The sequence below is a fragment of the Myotis davidii genome, unplaced genomic scaffold (genome assembly GCF_000327345.1).
Source record: "Myotis davidii unplaced genomic scaffold, ASM32734v1 scaffold151, whole genome shotgun sequence".
Lineage (NCBI taxonomy): Eukaryota > Metazoa > Chordata > Mammalia > Chiroptera > Vespertilionidae > Myotis > Myotis davidii.
In genome coordinates this window covers 2,611,027-2,621,327 of record NW_006285248.1, presented here as the reverse complement: position 1 = coordinate 2,621,327, position 10,301 = coordinate 2,611,027, and the positions used below count along the sequence as shown (strand labels likewise).

Sequence of the window (10,301 nt, the reverse complement as noted above, 5' to 3'; positions counted from 1 at the left end):
GAGGCGGAAGCAGTGTTCACTGCCCTAGCATTTTCAATTAGTAGAAATATTGTGCGTCCAGTGTTATTGACATGTAGGTGCCAGGCCTAAATATGTTGTCCTGATTTAAGTGTTTGTCCTCCCCCGCCCTCCCTCGGTCCCATTCGCAGTTATTTGATATTTCTGTGCAGGTGGTGTACATTTGTTAATATTGCAATTCTTGGGAAACTGTAACCAGGGTGGAGAGAGATGATTTTCTAGAAGTGGGTGATGCCAGGGCCTCTAGGGGATCCAGGCTAGATCGACTTTCTCCTGAAGGTGGGGATTTGTCCTTGCTTCCGTTTTGACCCCTCCAACCCTAGGTATGTAACCAAAGCCACTTTTCTTTTTTTGCAGTATCCTTTGGTTTTATACCGTTGAAGAACTGATGACTTTTTGCATTAGAGAAATGACAGTTTTAGGCAATTAAAAATGTTAACCTCTTACACCTCTTGAAACTTAATTTTGTTCTGCCAAGTTCCTTAAAGCATTAGGAAGAAGTAAGTCGCATTTCCCCCAAATACACTTAATAGTTAAAAAGTAAATTTCAGGTTGTAATTTTGATTTCTAGTGATGCTGGGTTAAAGATAAAACTTAACTTGGTTGGATTGGGAAAAGAATGAACTTGCATGTAATTAGACCAGTATATTTAAGCTGCAGTCGCCTACATAATCAGGGCCAAGTTGTGTGTGTGTATAAAAGATCTCATTTGTGTAGTCTTACAAGGCTAATGGAGGCATCATTGAAGCTTTATAAATAATGTAAGTTGTGTATAATGTAGAGTCCCCAGAGGCAGCAGAGAAAGCATCATTACCAGCCTTTTCAACCTGCTCGAGATCTTAAATTGATTTACAGCACTGAACTGGTGCAAAATGATACATCAGGATGACATGGGGTCAGCCTGTAAAAGTCTATGATGTCAGCCTATTAGTTCAGTCATCATAATTAAACCATATTACAGGGGCAGCTACGCAGGAGTCTGGTGTTATGCTTCAGATATGGGTGGTACATGGATTTTTGTTCAGAGTGGAAAGGCTGAACCAGCCAGGAATGCTGGTGTTTTGGAAAGAGGGGAAGGCTTACAGAGCTCTGAATTTCTGACAAATGCAGGGGTGCTCAGTCTGCATCGTGTAAGTAGCTTTTCGTTCGCTGGTGGAGAAGCAGGTGCCGTGGAGGTGCTGATGTTGGGACCATGGCAGCTCCGATCCCTCTCCTGAATCATACTGCATGTGTGCTTGAATTTAAGGTGGCCTTTGGGACCTTCTAAAATATCAGAGGACCACATACTTACTGAGTTGCTCTCTGTTGATGTATCAGCTGACATGTTATTTCTTTAACTAGTCATAGGGACTAGGTCTCCACTGAAAACAAAAGATATTTGAATTGAACATATGAACAAATCAGGAAAAGACCCTCATTTTTTTTCTTAGATTTTTGGCAATCCTTATTCAGTTTATGGGCCCTCTTGGTCTGTGCTGCCCAATAAGGTAGCCTTAGTCACATGTGGGTACTTAAATTGAAATTAATTAAAGTTAAGTAAAAATAAACACTGATCTTCTGAGTAGCTAGCACTTTATTTCAAGTGCTCCATAGCCCCGTGTGGCCAGTGGCTGCCCTATTGGATGATATCTATATAGAACATTTCCATCATGGCAGAAGGTTCCATTGGACAGTGCTGGTCTGGGACTTCTCTTCTTCTTCCTCCTGTACTCATCTTTCAATTACTTCTGTGTGTGTCACTTCTGCTGATGAGTTTGTGGGATCAAAAGGAGAAAGAGACATGTCAATTTTTGCTATTTGTTTGGATGAATCAGTTGCAGCTACTGGATAAAATGAGGTAAACTTTTCTGTGGATTACATTTATCATTGATGTCCTGAGCTCTTCTTTGATTTAGAGCGTTGGGGAGGAGAAATAATTATAGCTGATTTTTTTCTTTTTCCTGTTTCCTTGTTTTTAAAACGCCTATCTCATTTAAGTCTCAAAACTTGACTAAGTACGGATGTACAGAAAAGAAAAACAGTTCAGAGTGATTCACTGCCTTGCCTCAGGCTCCATAGCTGGTGATGATGATATGAACAAGGCAGTCTGACTCTAGGGCCTCCCAAAGGATCCGTGTCCTGCTGGACTTCATTACCCCAGTATAGATATGACTTTGCTTTTATTTTTAGGCCTTTAGACACATTTTGTGCTTTTCTTGGCTATCTCCTTTTAAGTGTTTGGAAGAAAGGAAACAATGTTAATCCGTATGGAAGCAGATCATAATTGGAAGAGTAAATCTGATGTAAAAACCAAATGAGTTTCATTTCTGCTTTTCTAGATCATTCCTACCACTTTCCCCTTGTGTTTTTTCTTGTATAATCACAAGCTGATGGTACTGAAGAAGAAAGTTCTAGTAGTTCAGTTTATCTCATCAATATTTTCCTTCCCTTAGCTGGTAAACACTGCACTTTGAGATACAAATAGTTCATTGCAAACTCCTTTGGGAAAAAAAATTTTTTTTATATGTAATGTCTACTTTTATGTAGTTTTACAGTTCAGTTGTTCTTAACTATTTTTTTTTTTTTTGGGTTAGGGTTGTTTAAGAATCTCATGAAATCAGGGGACCTTTCATACCTTTTCACTCCCATCTTCCAATCCAAAAATGCTTGTATGCTCTGGTAAGCTTGTGTGTACACTTAAGTACACATATTGCATGACATTTCAGGTGAAGGACATCATGGGACTGCGGTGCCAAGTGCATTCATAAACATTCAGATTTGTAATTTCCTTTACAGAGAATAGAGCTATTTAGTGTTAAAAGTTGCTTTGAGGATTTTCTAATCCAGTTGGTTCATATCAGGTTGAGCAACCTAGGCTCAGAGAAGATAGCTGACTTACCAAAAAGTCACCCATGTAGTGATCAGAAGAAGGGAAAGCCAGGTCCTGGATTACTCTACTTATTAAGTTCTTACTTGTCTATTTGTTTTTTTAATATATTTTTCATTGACTTCAGAGAGGAAGGGAGAGGAAGAGAGAGACAGAAACATTAATGATGAGAATCATTAATCAGCTGCCTCCTGCCACGCCCCCACTCTGGGGATTGAGCCCGCAACTCAGGCATGTGCCCTTGGCCAGAATCAAACCCGGGACCCTTCAGCCCGCAGGCAGAGGCCCTATTCACTGAGCCACGCTGGCTAGGGCTATTTGTTCTTACCATACTCACAGTGTTCCTGCAGCTTTGTTCTGAGCATATCCAGTGTATCGTCATCTGGGGAGGGGAGAAAGAAGAATTTTTTGGTATGTTGACTTTTTGTACATAGCATTGTTTGAGCTGAGTAGGAATCAAGTCTGACAACCTCAGAGAGGTTTTTTGGTCCCCCCTCCCCCCATTTTGGTGATGGAAAAGGAAAGTCCTCCATCTGATTTAATCAGCAGGGCCTTACCAGAAGATGGGTGATTCCAGATTTGTACAAAATTCCTATTAAGCCAGGCAGTTCATATGCATCTCCTGTCTTAACTAAAAAATAAATCACATTCTTAACCGAGAGCTAAAAGTTTGGGATTTTTAGGGAGGAGCTATGGGGTACTAGGGAAGATCTGAGGAGAAAAAGGATAATGTAAATATAAAAAGGTAGAGAAGTTTGATATTAAATTATAGAATGACATTGAGGCTGATGAAGTGTTCTCTGTAATTGTACTTCTACATATGGTTTTTCTTTTCTTTTTTTTTTTAAACTTACTATTACCGATTTATGATAGTGGATAACAACTCAGGAACAGCCAGATGGAAGAAATGCGTAGGGCTAGGTCTGGAGGAAGGGGTGCAGAGCTCCTGTGCCCTCTCCAGGTACGCCGCTGTCACCGCACCTGCATGTGGTCAGCAACCAGGAAGTCCTGGTTTTACTCACTGCTCCCAAGATTAGCAGAGCATGCTTTGGTAACAGATGGAGGCATCTCCATTTTGCCCCACACTGAAACCTCTTGACTCTCTTTTTTAAAAATATTTTTTTATTGATTTCAGAGAGAAAGAGATAGAAACATCAACGATGAGAGAGACTCACTGATCGGTTGCCTCCTGCACGCCCCACACTGGGGATCAAATCCACAGCCCAGACATGTGCCCTGACCGGGAATCGAACCGTAACCTCCTGGTTCGTAAGTCAATGCTCAACCACTGAGCCACCCCGGCCGGGCCCTCTTGACTCTTTATATTCCTTTTCTGCGATTACCTGGCAGGGCAACTTGTAGTCTAATCTGATGATCTGTCATTGCATTTGCCACAAAAACACCTGAAATATTTTTAATACTTTTACTCTGGAACAGCTTGCTTAAAAAAGAAAATAGCTAAGCTAGTTAACATGAATGTACTTAAAATCTAAATTTAAATCTTCATTTTGGTACACCTTATTAAGATGGTGTACAGCTAGTCCTATAGTCAAAAATATGGCCTTTCCAGCCACTGCTTGCTCACTTGCAGAAATGAGCAGGCCCTGTGGAAGAGTCATTGGCATAAGGGAAGCTATCTTTCAGATGGGAAAAACCAAAACGTTCATAAATAGTTCAACTCCAGTGACTACATCAGATTGGTAGGAAGGTCTAAAAACTGCAGTATTTTAGCAATTTAACATCTTTGTAATAGTTGTTCTAAGCTAAAATCAGAACTTTAGGGATGATTCCCTCTTGAAAATAAAGCATCAAACCCTCTACGATTCACGGGAATCCCTACCTGGCGATTCTCTTCTCTGCTTAGTTTCTCATGTTCAGATATAGAGCCTTATTCCCTTGTAAGAATCCAGGGCTGTGGTGTGGTAGATTGGTTTCTTAACTAATTTTCTTGACAACAAGCTTAAATTTATGGGAACACACACAGCAGCTGATTATGCATCTGTATGCTTTTGTGTTCAAAATGCAAATAAATACAATGTCATATTTGGGAAGAGGATAGAGGAGTCTAACTTTTGATTAAAAATGTATTTATATACATAATTTTTAATGCTTATTTGTAGTTTCCTCTTAATTTTAGGGCAGCTGTTCTATAGATATTTTTTTCCTACAATCTCAGATAGTTAGGGTATAGTTACTCAAACTATTCATTCATTTTCCTGTCGCCTATCTTTTGTGGTTTCTTTGCAGTGTTCTTTTGCAAAGTGGAAGTATTTCAGATCTTTATAGCTTTTTTTCTTTCAGTTTCAAACACCACAAGAGAAAAGGGAACTAATTATCTTTTAAGTGTTATCATTAGGCATTAAAATCAAATCATTATTTAGTTAGCTAAATGCAAGATCTTTTGTTTAATTAGAAAGAATGTGTCATTTTAATGGAAGAGGGATTTTAAAATATGCTCATTTAGTAATTTTGATGCAGCATTTCATAAGTATATGCTTCATTATTCAATGAATATTAGTTCTGAGTGGCTCAGTCATTGGTGAGAAGACACACAAAATGGAAAATTTAAATGCAACAACACTGCAAAAGTTGTGGCAAGGTAATAAATATAGAGGTAAGTTTTACAGACAACTCAAGTGAGGACCACAGCCACTAGCCACACGGGGCTGTTGAGCACTTAAAATGTGGCTAGTGCAACTGAGAACTTGCATTTCAAATGTTAATTAACTTATGTTTAAATAGCCACCTGTGGCTATCCTATTGGACAGCACAGATCTAGAGGCTGGTGAGCAGCAGCTCTACCTGACCACAGTAGGTATTCCTGATGGGGCCCAGTGCAGTGCGGCGGGAGAGAGATTCAGAAAAGTTAAATTGGGGTGAGAATTTTCGGGCCTTCGAGTGCCAGAATAAGGGCACATTGGAAATCACTGAAGGTGTTTGAACATGCAGTTTGGATTGGAGGGGGTAGAGCCCATAATGCCATGAGATGAAGAAGAAAGCTATTTGAGTTATCCATCTGATGAGGTGGGTTTTGTGAGTAAAAATGCACTTAGTGGTTATTTGGCTACAGAGTAATGGGAGGGAGAGGAGGCAGAGATTATTCTTAAGTTTCCACCCTGAATAGCTGTAAAATTGATAAAGCCTTTACTTAAGGACAGGGAAGAACTACTTGTAGGAGGAATACAGTTTGGGTGAATGATAAATTAGAATTGACGGGTTGCATTTAAGGTGGGGTACCCAGGTATTCTACAGGCAGGTTGGAGATACAGACTAAGCTGAAGCTTAGGGAAGGGTTCAGAACATTAAGTACAGATTGTTGGAAATGATGGTTGAACTTCCAAGGTGTTTTGAGAGAATCGTGAACAGAAACAAAGAACTGGTAGGTTGACTCTGCCATTGAAACCCACAATTGGGAATTAGGAGGAGGGGATGGTATGTTTGGAGTAGACAAAAGAAGAAACTGGGTGAAAGGTATGGGGTCAGAGGAAGCTGGGGGAAGAGGGATCCCAGAACTAGGGTCAGAGGGGAAGTGTCTCATGGTTCATGGTGAAGGAGAAACGTTCCGGTAATCACGTGAATGCCGTTAAGGAGAATAGACTTAATATTCTAGGAAATGAGAACTAGATTCTGAAAATTCCCTTGAGTGACTTATGCTTCAAAGTAGATGGGACCTCTTGATACTTGAAGGTTGAGGGAAAGAAGTTAATGGACGGAAAACAAAGTTTGGTGGAGCTGGTGATCTTGAGCACAGGGGGCGAAATATTAGCCATGGTAAGGAGGGAGAGTTGTCTGAGAAAGAAGCAGGATGGGGTCTCAGTTGAGAGGAGAGCAGATGGTGGAGCTCATGCCAGCTTGTGCTCCTTTCCCAGCAGTGTGGAAGGCAGCCCCCTCATTGGGACTGTGAGGTGTGGGACTCAGCAGATGATAGTGGAAGCTTAGAATAATGGAGAAGTTTTGGGAGAACCCTTGTAGGTGGTATGCCAGGAGATCTATGGAGAACTCAAAGTCTAAACAGTAGGGGGAAACCTGGGAAAAACTTGATGTGGCTGTAGGGAGGACTAGGTAATTGTTGGCATCTAGGTGGCTCCATAGTAAGATTGGAGGGAAATGTTGGTAGAGTTGATTCTGGCCTAGAGATAGCAAATCGGTTAAGAAATGAGGCTCTAGAACAGGGGTGGGCAAACTTTTTGACTCGAGGGCCACAATGGGTTCTTAAACTGGACCGGAGGGAGTCTTTTTTGTTTAGTTTTATTCATTTCAAACGGGCCGGATCTGGCCTGCGGGCCGTAGTTTGCCCACGGCTGCTCTAGAATCTGGATGTTTAAGTTTAAGTCCAAGCCCCAACACTTCCTTGCTTTTTTATAACTTTGGGAAAGCTACTTACCATTAGTGTTTGTGCCTCACTTTTCCTCATCTGGAAAAGAGAGGTGATAGCCTCAGGATGGATTGCGAATGAAACGAGTTATACTTTCATATTTCACTTAATCTAAGATGCTGCCCATTGTGAGACATTATTTCATGTGCTACTGAGGAAAAAACTGTCAATTAGACATGACATATCTTTGATGACCAGTTTCCTGGTTTTGGAGGTGAAAATGGGAGGAGCACCTCAGTCGTGGAAATACAGACTACACAGAGGATGTAGCATGGGACGTGGCATGTAATAAACACTCAGAAAATCTTAACTCTTTCTAAAAATCACTGTGACTTTAGAGTCCAGAATGTTAATGAGAGCAGTATTGAATCCAGTTGAGATCAGCGGGGTCACAGGTTATACGGAGTCGAATGGACTAAACGAATTGAGAAGGGTGAAGCAATGGGAATGCCGGTAATGAAATTGTGAAATACCAGGTTTGGGAATTTGTAGATGGAACATTTCCCTGACAATCGTAGGTAAAGGTTTTTAAGAGAAGTGTAGAAATTGAATGAATGCCTGTTAATGATTTTTAAGTTATTTAAATTGCCAAGAGCTTTAAAAAGTAAGTATACTGAGTTTACCAATGGCTTTTCTTATAGCATTCATCAGTGTTAAAAAAAAATTTTTTTTTCATTCGAGTAATACATGCTCAGTGCAGAGAGATCCTGGCATGGATTCTTGTCATAGTGTCAGAAGGAAAGAGGGATTGGTTTGTGCCATTTCCAGAGGTGGGGAGGTATTAATAGCCTGTTGTAGAGCCCTTCTACTCGTGGCTCCCAAGGCAGAAACCATAGAGGAAAAACTTAGGCATTTGACAGCATTTATGTGACCACAAATGACAAAGTGCACAGTCACAATACAGTCTTTCAGGTAACAAATTTGCAGCAAGTTACTGTTCTTGGTAAGAAACTTTTTAAGTCAATAGGAAATACCACTCTTAGAGAAAAACTGGTAAAAGACATGAACAGGCGATTCACAAACAAAATGCAAGCTGCTGATACCCATAAAATGTGCTGCTGTGTCCTGCACCAGACTCTTCAGTGTGTTACTCTTTGTGGACCAGGAAGTCGCAGTCTGGGAAAACTGGGCTATCAGGTGTGTGCGGTTTCTTAGTCAGCTTGCACAAACCATGAACCTGGGAGACACCAGTGCTTAACAGAGCACATGGGAACGGGCCGCCTCCTCCTACCTGACTTGCAGTATTGGAGTTTCTTTATAGTGACATCTCCTCATTCATAAGAGACACAGTGTTGGTCTTGGAATATGGATTCGATGGTTGAGATGGATTCGTTTATAAGGTATTAAAAATAAAGTGAGGAAAGTTCTCCCATGTAGTAAAACCACTTATAAAGGGGGGAAAATTTAAAGAGTTAGGCATCAGCATTTAATTTGCTAGATTTTCTCTTAAGAATAACGGTTAGGCTTGTGGGGGTTAGAAAGGCTTTGCATGTGCTGCAATCAACAGTTGGTTGATGGTGGGACCCTTACCTAAGTTACGTACACTCCATCTTCCCTCGGCACTGAGTTCTTGCCCAGCCACTGGACAGGTTTGAATTTGTCAGCATCTTCTGCCTCACCATCTTATTTCTTGTAAATGATCTGCAAATATCTCAGAGTTGGGGGGGAAAGGGCTTTTAAATCGCATCTACAAGCTCAGCACTTGGCCTGTTACCACCCCCCCCCCAACCCCCATTCTTAAGTCCTTTCTGAAGGATTGCCTGGGGTAGGGCCCCTAAACTGGGATGCATTGGTGAGAGCTGTTCCTCAAACTCTTTCAATTGAGTTGGAGAGAGAGGATGAACGTCGGGGAAAGTTGGTCTTAATTTGATCAGAGAGAGTAGTTTTTCATGAAGGGGAATAAGAGTAAGGCAGTGCGTGTTGCTGGAGAAAGTAGACATTTAGCCTTGTGAAAGAGGACGGTTGATTGTATAGAGCTTGCCAGCTCATCCAGTGCAGCTTCCTGTTTTGCTTATTGTCCGTTGCTGGCTTTGCCGTCTGGCATAATTAATAACAACCTCTTCTTTATTTCTCCCGTTGCTCATGTTTGTGTGCTCAGGACTTCTGTTAAGTCTGTTCAAGCTTGAGGGAGTGTTTGATTGGTTTTAAATGTTTTTCTGTTAACTGTGAACCAAATGAACTTACTTAAATGACTGGCACCCAGGCTGTATTTATTTTATTTACACCAAAGAGTTTGGTCACGTTGCACAGATTGGGATATTGCTCTGTATTGCCAGAGAGCCTCCTCTCAAAATGGTGCATCCCCACTGTGGGGGTTCTGCCTTTGGTTGAGCTGATATGAATCCCGTTCAGGAGTGGTTTCATGCCTTCCTACTGTGCGCCCAGCACTGGGCTCTGTTTTGGCAGGGACAGAGAAATGTATGTCAGTTTCCGCCCTGAAGAAGCACTCTTGCTCCTAAGGGGAGACTGCGATGATATGAAAAGTTAAATGAGAAGCCATTGTTATTGTTATATCATCTCAGCTGGAGGGCTTTTCTCTTATAATGGGGATAGTATTTCAAAATCAAGGGATGGGGAAAAGAATCTGATGTGGTTGGTAGAGCTCTTGCTTCCTGCCCGTTTCTACATTAGTTCATTCTTTCAGCAGGTTTTTGAGTGTCTGTATTTATAATTGTACTTCTGTTCATAGTGTATCTCTCATACAGCTTGATAAAGTTGGGATACGGGGCCATAGTGTGGGACTTGCACTGTGGATCTTGTACCTTTGAGGGACAATACAAACCTGCTTGTCTCATCCAGCGTCAGTTTTAATGGCTTTTATTACACTTACCTCATTAATTCTTTGGACTGAGTTCCATGAAGGCATATGGACAGTGTGTTTATGATTTTGTGTTAGTACAGTGGTTCTCACCTGTTGGCACACAGAAGTACATGAACAACCACCTCAGAAATGACTGGGCCTGTTCCTAGGGAACCCTCTACAAGGGTTACAGTGGAGAGCTTTTTTTCTTTTCTCATTCTCTTTACATCTCTCTCTACCCT

At 41.2% G+C, this 10,301-nt stretch overlaps 1 protein-coding gene across 1 annotated transcript in view; it reads left to right on the top strand.

Annotated features, from left to right (window-relative positions):
- Nucleotides 1-10,301, top strand: part of SMAD1 (SMAD family member 1) — a 69,434-nt gene that overhangs the window by 554 nt on the left and 58,579 nt on the right. The window lies entirely within an intron of this gene.